Here is a 7043-nt window from a genome sequence, read left to right as displayed (position 1 = left end):
CAGAGAATGAGAGGGTAAAAGGACAATACTAAGAAAAGCAAAAATGCTTTAGTCCATCATGTTGGTTTTTATCACTTCATCTAACAAGTGAGTAAGGCCACTAGCCTTCCACACAACATAATTATAAACACAGCTTTTGCCACTGCTATGGTCACTGGAGAAAGGTTGGTTTCTGCTGCTGCCGCTGAGCAGTATACAACATTTTCTTTGACTAAAGAAAGAAAGGGGGGGGGGGGGATACACAATAAATTGCATAGGTATTCTGAATTTGATAGAAACAGAAGGAGAATTGAGGTGTTTTGAAAAGCACCTTAGCACTAACTTGATTTGACATTTTCCTATTGAGTCAAAGCTCAGCAATAGGCCTGATATCTCATTTAGCTGTGAAGTGATGTGCTCTTCTCGCAGCCACAAAAAGACATCAGAAAAGCAAAGTACTGCCACTCTCCACTCGGACCAATTTGTCTCCATCACTCCATTCATATAAACACTGAATGATTTAGCTAAAATTGCGCAGAGAATCTTATGGGGATTTTTTTTCCCCACTTTATTTTCATTATACTTGCGAGTATGTTAGAGGTTTCGATTCTATGCGTGCATTTGGCTTTGAAAGTCTCAGATTTAGTGCTGTGGTATTGGCTCATTTTTCATATCCATTGTTGGCTTGTCAGGGTGTCATAGCTGTTCCACAGAGCTGTTAGATCAGTCCAAATGTATAAATCATCCAGGATCTGACACACTCATTTAATTTGGGGGGCCCTGGTGCAGCAGCGGGCCTATTAATGAAAAATCCCTGCCCTGTTTGCTGAGTGGGAACATTCAGCCTTTTTTATTTTATTTTTTATTAACATTGATATTCTGTATGATTTCCCTCAGTAGCCTGTTGGCTGCCCACTTGGCACTTTGTCATTTATCATCATATGTTATGTTTGTCAATCCGTTGAATTCTTTAAGTCAAAAGTCCTTAAGAAAATCACTTTGCATATTAAGAAAAAGGGGCAAACTCTGAGGGCGTTAGGTGGGCTAAACCTTTCACATTCCTCAGTGCAGCGGTGGTTCCAACCCCAGAGCCTGTGTTATTGTTTTCCATCTGTGAAATAAAGTAACAGGTACTTAATGTACCAAAAACAATTTGTACAGCAGTTCTTTTTCCCCATTGAAGGCGTGCATGGCTCGCTGAGGGCTCCCCTTATCTCAGCGAGGCTAATCCATTTTCACACTGCGCTCCGGCGCTCTCATTTTACAGCTGAGGAGCTCTCCGGCTCCACGCTGGGCCTGAAATGGGACCCCAGTCACTGTGGCCCCTTGGAGTTTGCGTAGGTAAGTGTGCAGAACAAATGCTGAAAAGTCTTTAAAAAGTTAAAGGGACTAGTTTGGCTCCCCCCCCCGTCCCTCTCTCTCTCTCTCTCTCTCTCTCTCTGGGTCCCACCTGATCACCTACATTTTTCCTGCATTTCACAGTGTGAGCTGCTGTGCTTGAGCGCTGTCACAGGAGAGTGTTTGTAGGTGGAGGAGCATGCAGAAAGTCAAAAAATGGTGTGAGTTACTATGTACTGTGTGTGCTGATTAACTGTTTTGTAAATCTGTGCGAATGCAGGCGTTACTATGATCTGTTAAAGTATTTGTCACATGCATAAAACTTTGTCAAGTCATTTCACTCGTGCAGACCGATACAAAGATACTGTTTATAAATAATACATTAATGCCACATGTGTAAGCTGCAGCTACGATAATGGGAGCAAGTGGGATTGATTGTGGTTTGAAATGATTACCACAAAACTTGATGCACCAGTGTTGCACATCAAAAAAGCCATGATTAGGATGTAAAGGATCAGGGAAATAAATTGCTTTTTTTCATACATAGGATCCATTTTGCATTAATTACATCCAATTTGTTATGGAGGTGCAGCTATATTTAACCTTAAAATCATGCAAAAGTTCCTATCTAAAATAAGAAAAACCATGCAACTCCACTCCCAACAATACAGATTTGTTTCCCTCAAAGTCAAAGAATGTGCATCACACCAGACTGTGGCACAACAAAAAGCTGGCAGGTCTGCTGCTTGATAATGATATTGGGGTCCCACAGCTTCCACATGAATTACTATCTAATGGGGGCCCTTCTGGTGGTCTGCTATCATGGGTGCTTGATTCAAGCGCAGGTTGGAAGCCCTTCCTGGGGCGTCTTTGTTTGAGAAGGTCAGCCAGGACTAACTGAGATCATCCTGGTTCAGAGGTGTGCAGGGAAAACGTCCAGGAGAAAGGGATTAATGGCCTTTCAGTGCTGGTTAAATTGGGCATACCAACAATTGACATCATTGACAGGGTTGTGTAAAATAAAAATCTAGTAGTTATAGATACAAATGAAAAAATACAGGTTTTTTTTTTAGATACAAATTCACATTTATGAGAACGTAGGTATGAAGGGGCACAGGAAATGTAACAAAGACATCATCTTTCATCAGAAAAACAGAATGTAAGTACAAAACTGACACACATTTACCATTTGAGACCCAATATTTAGCAACTCACAGACCCCACCATGTCTGAGTGTATTTGATTGTTGGGATTTTTTGCTTGTTTGTTTTTAGATTCTGACAACACTCCCGACACATATTACGGAAAAAATGTTTTGATTTACTTGCGAGCCATGATCCTGCCCCTTTGCTATCCCATCATGCCAAGTCATTTAAGGCATCTGTGGCCTCTCTGGCCCAGCCCCTGCAGCCCCATCAACCCCCTGCCGCGGGCCACAACAGCGCATGCCCACTTGGCTGGGCCAGCCAGGAGGGCAGCCGGGCCAGGACTCCCAGGACTCCCAAGCATCCAGAGCAGCTGGAAGTCCCATCTTCCCATCCTGCTTCTCAGCAAAACAATCAAAACACAGAAAATCTATAATAAATCAGTCTCAGGCTCTATCTGGGAAAAGAAAAAAAAGGGGGCTCAGTCAAGGAAAAGCTGTTTGAAAACTGAAAACGAGAAATTTTCTTTGGCAGTTTGAAGAAAGCAGGTTAAACAAATGACTTTGAGGTTGAAAGGTTGTCTGTTCGAATCCCCATACATGCTCAGAGAATTTAGGTAAATTAAAGCCCTTCCATCAGCGACTAATTTCCCTACAAATAGCCCTTAATAATAAAGGGTTTTTTTTTAAAAAAACAGCATGATAAATTAAGGACCTCTTAATATCTGCTGTTCACTATGCCTCAGCCCTGCAATTTATATAAAGGCAAAGCAGGGGTAATGTAATTACCTGTAGGTTGTACATTTGCAATTGTGCATAAGTGAATGTGCAAGTCTGCTGATGTGATTCACAGTTCAAACTTACTTAGCCTCATTGAGTTAACCCCTCTAACCTAAACAACTGTAATGGAGAGCATGAAAAATCCCCCTTTCTTTCTCTCTCTCTTCTCGCACCCCCCAAGCACACACACACACACACACACACACATACACACACACTTAGTCTGACCACCCCAAAGCTAATGCAGTTGACTTAGAAGGTCATCTGCAGTTCACCGTGAGGTTAGAGATAAAGAAACACGTATTCTCTTTTTGTGTTTGCTGTCTTCTTCTGGGGATGAAAGGGAAACAGCAGAAAAGGTAGGAGGGGGGAAAAAGATGTCTTAGCTTGAGTGTTAATTTGTTTAGTTTTTTAAGAATCATTCAGATGCCTCAATGTGTGGTGTATGACTCCTATAAGTCAAATCAGATTACAAGAAAGTCCTCCCCACACTGGTGTCTATTTTGGTGGGCTCACCACTGGGCCCAATTGTTTACATTAAGATGAGCTGGATTCTTTCTCTCTCACTCACTTGGACTGATTTGAAGTTTGCTCCCTCATCCATGTAACTAATGCTGAGCGAGGCCAAGCTAGACTGCATCTGAATGGGCCTCTGAGCCGCTAGAGGAAGAGATTCATAATCACAGACGAGATGACAGGTGGATCAAATTTCTAAACTTTTTTTGTGTGAGCGGTGACAGGCTATCAGTCAGCGGGCAAAGATGGTGTTTTCTTAACCCTGGTGTTGCATTAGGTTGACATCCTGCTGTGGCGGCACTAGGTGACATATTGATGTGGAGGAAATATAACAGGCGGGAAGCTTTAAGACTTCAGGGCTCGGCTGGGAAAAAAAAAAATTACAAGCAAGAGGGGTTTGGGGGTTTTATGGGTAACAGTCAAACAAAGCAACCATCTTTATGGTCTGTCTGTGAATATGCCTGCTTCAGCTCTGCAGGAACAATGCTGGAGAAGTTTTGATGCATTAGACTAAGTGCAACAAAACGAAAACAAAGGACTAAAAGAAGGCACAAAGTGAACTCTGCTGTTAATTATGATGAAATAAAAGGACATTTCCCATAAACAAAAACATCACTTTTATTGATTAATGCACAGTAAACACCCAATGGACACCCTACAGCAATTTTTCAATTTAGAACTTGAATGGTGATGGCCCCCGTAAGCCGAGGGAGTATATTGGTGAGGCGGACTAAAACCCATGCATCAAATCAAAGTGGAGAGTGTTACCATAAGCATGAAGACAAACTGCTCTCACGTTTCTAAGTACAGAAGTCTACGTTCAGTTACTTTGTCACAAATCACTGCAAGGCTTCCCTCCCAATCCGTCATTTCGGGATTACCGGGAGTTTGCGTGGCGCTGCCATCGGCACACAAGCCTGTCACCTGCTCAGTGGGGGTAATAATTGGTATGAAATAGCGTTATGGACAGCTGAAAGGTAAGTGCTCTGATTGACTGGGAATCCACTCCGAGGATTCCTGTTTTACACTTTGTCAGGGTTCTCGGTTCTCCTTAACTCTTTTTCTTCTCCCCCACAACTCCCTTACACCCTTTTCTTTTTTTCTTTTTAGTGCTATGGATTTGTTGTCATGGAAGCCTGACAATCTTGCTCACACATCTGTCAGAAAATGAATTTTTTCAGCCGGCCCTTGATTGACTCCATTTGTGGGGTGTAACTCTATCAGAAAATGCCATTCTCCTGCTCATTCAGTCATCCTTTCTCCGACTAGCCGAGTGGAGAGTCGGACAGAGACAGAGAGGAGAGAAGAGACAGAGATTTGAAAGGGCTGATGGTGGGAAAAAAAAACACAAAGCTCTAAAATATCAGGTATATTTGAGGGATTTAGGTTTTATATTTTAACTCTTGCCATGTTTCCCTTTTGTAATTGATGTCATTCCCCGAGTATATTCTGCACTGACAGGAGAACAGATGAGATTGAAGATGGGGAGCAAGGGCAGGGAGCGAGCGGTCACGCTGCATGGCGACGCACTGCACGCCTGTATGGAACAAACAGGCGTAGAAATCTGTACTAGACCGGGATGTGCATAGCAAATCACACACTACACGACATGCATCTGACAGTGAACAAGAGGAATTTGTTTCGCTCTAACACTTGAGACGGAGATGGGAAGGAGATGGAAGGAGGAGGAAAGACGAAGAGTGTCACTTGTATGTAGTAAAACGCAAATCTGAGAGCAAAAATTACATCCCTTTCAATACAGATGTGCACACATTTAAGTTCAATAAAAAAAAAAATTAGTAACGTTATTTATTTTTAAAAACATAAAGGCCACATTCTCAATTTGTCAAAGTGGCATTGCATTGTGGGAGGTAAAAAAAAAAACGTGCCTTTCCTGCAGATCACCCAGTTGTTATTTGTGCCTTAATGTAGCTGCTGGTATTAGTGTCTCAAACCAGTGGCCGTGATGCTCCAAGCCTCACATATTCTTTTCTATGGCTTATCAGTCGGGAAGCCAGAGGAGCTGTCCAGTCTCATTCTCTCATTGGAGAGCACATGTCAGGACCTATTTGCCACTGGTTACTTTGAGAGTGACATCAGTGATGACCTCTTGACCCCGGCTGACGGAGAAATGCTTCTGCAATAGTTTTCCATTACAGAGGCGAGAGAGCACGGACACCAGACGGATATGTTGAAATGGGAAAATAGGAAAACTGGAAAAGGCATTTAGACCTGTATTTGACCTATCATGTTTCAGTTTTCTGCAGGAGGCTTTTATGAAATGAGTATCTGACCCATAAACAAAGCCTTTGCCGTCTCTCTCCTATGTTTTTCATGACTGTCCACCAAAGGGATAAATAAAACAGGGATCATTACAGCCTCTATTCATTTTGCTTGGTTTTGTCCTCCTGTTTTTCCTTGATGATGTACCTGCTTGTCAGTCTGGCTATGTGTGAATCAGCCTTGAATGTATCTGTAGAGTTTCGAATTAGGGGACAAATTGTTGTGACTGAGCTTTCGACATGTCTCTCAACAGGTTGGATACCAGCGTTTCATATAGATCTGAGCTGAGCTAAGTCGACGACGATGTTTGTTCATCCCAGAGCACTCTGCTTGAGATTGCCATTGCAGTTCTTCAACACAATAAATGATATGAGGATACCAGCTGAATCCCAAATTTCACCATTGGAAATCGATGTACTGTACCGTTTTTGTGATGCCACTTTAGAACTTGTTATCTGGTAATTACAATAAATGAGCAGAATTTCTTAAAATGAAAATGTGTGCTTTGTGAACATGAATTCTCACTATGATGTATTAATTGACATAAGGCAGACTAGAAACAGGTATTAGTCTGAAATTGAACTAGAATGTAGATATCATGTACAGTTACGTTACATGTTATATGTATAAACATGTATGCTGTTTTTTGCTGAAAATGCAGTACTGTTAATATTTTCTGTGAGCAAAACTTTACTACCCCTAACCCTTGCCAAACTCTTAAAGCAATAGTTGGGACATTTTGGGAAACACCTTTATTTGCTGTCTTGCCGGGAGTTAGAATTCTTCCACTTTCATGGCTGTATGCTAAATGTGAAGCTACAGGCAACAGCCAATTAGCAATCCTTAGCTTAGTATAAAGATTGGATAGGGGAAATGGGGAAAGCTTGGCTCGGTCTAAAGGCTAAAACACACTATAGCATGAGACCTTTTTCACTGCAGCCATTTTGTCATGAAATAGTAGGGTAATCACAGGTGTTACCAATGACACTAATTAAAGTTCTGT

General features: G+C 41.9%; 1 long non-coding RNA gene across 1 annotated transcript; it reads left to right on the top strand.

Moving 5' to 3' along the window:
• Positions 1–272: 272 nt before the first annotated feature.
• LOC127367154 (uncharacterized) lies at positions 273–6537 on the top strand. Its single transcript, XR_007885444.1, has 2 exons — positions 273–1320; positions 6294–6537. It is a non-coding gene; the product is annotated as an uncharacterized LOC127367154 (long non-coding RNA).
• The last annotated feature ends 506 nt before the right edge of the window (positions 6538–7043 follow it).

This window comes from Dicentrarchus labrax, unplaced genomic scaffold, assembly GCF_905237075.1.
Source record: "Dicentrarchus labrax unplaced genomic scaffold, dlabrax2021, whole genome shotgun sequence".
In the NCBI taxonomy this organism is placed as follows: domain Eukaryota; kingdom Metazoa; phylum Chordata; class Actinopteri; family Moronidae; genus Dicentrarchus; species Dicentrarchus labrax.
This window is presented reverse-complemented; position numbering and strand designations above follow the sequence as displayed.